This window comes from Hylobates moloch, unplaced genomic scaffold, assembly GCF_009828535.3.
Source record: "Hylobates moloch isolate HMO894 unplaced genomic scaffold, HMol_V3 SCAFFOLD_15, whole genome shotgun sequence".
Lineage (NCBI taxonomy): Eukaryota > Metazoa > Chordata > Mammalia > Primates > Hylobatidae > Hylobates > Hylobates moloch.
Window position 1 is genome coordinate 17,508,036 of NW_026652290.1, and position 1,824 is coordinate 17,509,859.

The 1,824-nt window shown below is 55.4% G+C and overlaps 1 protein-coding gene across 8 annotated transcripts in view; it reads right to left on the reverse strand.

Moving 5' to 3' along the window:
• The window catches only part of SLC39A11 (solute carrier family 39 member 11), a 463,694-nt gene extending 462,579 nt beyond the window's left edge, over positions 1-1,115 (reverse strand). For 3 of the 8 annotated variants that reach the window (XM_032176498.2, XM_058428502.1, XM_058428499.1), the window contains exon 1: positions 1,029-1,115. The gene's annotated coding sequence lies outside the window, so the exon portion shown is untranslated. Of the gene's footprint in view, positions 1-240; positions 534-912 lie in introns of all 8 variants that reach the window. The other 5 variants (XM_032176500.2, XM_058428501.1, XM_032176499.2 and 2 more) reach the window with 3 other exon arrangements.
• Positions 1,116-1,824: the final 709 nt, after the last annotated feature.

Consider the following 1,824-nt stretch of genomic DNA (forward strand, 5'->3'; position numbering starts at 1 on the left):
AGTCTCAAGAGAAGAAAAAGTTTCTGGCAGAGTCCCAAGAGAACAAGAATTTTTCTCTAACCGGCAGACCAGTAACGACTTTAGGGCACAGCATCTCCAGCACAGCTTACACAATGGGGCTCAGACTTCCTCACGATGGGGATATTAATTCCATCAACCCTGATTCGTTAGCGGCAGGGAGAATCATTCTCTGCCCGTTCCAACTTTTAAAATGCCAACAGCCTGTACACTTGTACACACCTGCCACAGCAGCACATGGGCATTCCCAGCTGATTGATACAGGTTTGTTTTCTTTATTTCCTTTCTCCTCCTTTTAAACCTGTTGTTCCGCTTCCAAGAATCAGTTCAAGAGGCTGGTGAAGTTGCAGAAGTGGAAACAGCACTAGGGCTGCTGGGCCTTAGTGGAGCTGCACACACATGCCCTAACTCCACGAGCGGGAATCCAGCAGAAGGATTCAGGTCTGGGCAGAGAGGACTGTGGAAAAGTTCTCTAATGCCTCGCTACTCAAAGCGTGGTCCGCGGACCACCCAACCTGGGAATTGGTTAGAAATGCACACTGTCACGCCCCACCCAGACCTGCTGCAAGTTAACCAGATTCCCAGTCAAGTTCAAGAGGTCCAGCTAACAGCCAGAGCAAGTGGGAGGGGCCTGGGAGCAGCTGGAATTGTAGCTGCCTCTGCTCCCAGGAATCCCGGGTACCCCCACACACCCCCTAGGAAGCGATGAACGAAGAGGATCTTGGGTTAAGACTGTAAAAGGAAGGCATGTCATTGCCTTCCACATCACCCTGGAGAGGAACATAGCGGGGGTCCGGGGACTTCCTTCCCACCACCCCTCACCCTCCCACCCCGCCCCGCCACCTGCCAAAGCCTCCAATTTCTCCTCCAAACCCCTCCTCTCTCCAGGCGTACCCCCTTCCAAGCTCCAGGTGGCTGCCCTTCCAAGTCCCACACTCTTGTCCTGATGGCCCCCGACCCCGGGCCTCGAGCCCAACCAAAGGCACCGAAGGAGAGAAAAGCCAACTCACTAGGGTGCCCTCTCCAGCCCCCACTGCACTTCCATCAGCCCCTGCTGCCACTCGCTCGCCGCCTCCACTCCCGCAGTCACTTCCTGCTTCCCTCCCGCACACGTGGCCCTCCCGCCTCCGGGCCCCGCCCCCTTGGCCGCAACTGGCAACTCCCGCCTGAAGAATAGATTCTCTGGTTCACAGCCGTCTGCAGGCTCAGGAACAGATCTGGGCGGGCAGAACAGAGCCCTGAGGCCAAGCGCCCAGCAGTCTGCGAATGACTGCAGCCCTAGGGGAAGCTACAAACACCAAAGGAAAGAGCCCTTTGTAACACTCCTGATGTTGCCTATGCTTCTACACCTTTGGCAGCCAGGTCCATGGCACTGGGTGCGCAGCAGAGCAGGATGTGCTGTGTGTGTGTGTGTTGCGGGGGAGGCTGGGGGGCAGGTAATATGATGGCATCGGCATCATTCTCCAGTCAATGACCCTCAAAATAATCACTGGAGGGGGTCAAATACAGAATGCCAGCACCCCCAGAGGCTCTGGTTCCGTCATTCTGGGTGGGGCTGGCATTTTGGGATGTTTTTGTTTTTGCTTTTTTGAGATGGAGTCTCGCTCTTTCGCCCAGGCTGGAGTGCCGTGGCCCAATCTCGGGTCACTGCAGCCTCTGCCTCCTATGTTCAAGCGATTCTCCTGCTTCAGCCTCCCGAGTAGCTGGGATCACAGGTGCGTGCTGCCGAACCCCGCTAATTTTTGTAGTTTTTTTTTTTTTTTTTTTAGTAGGGACGGGGTTTCACCACATTGCCCAGGCTGGTCT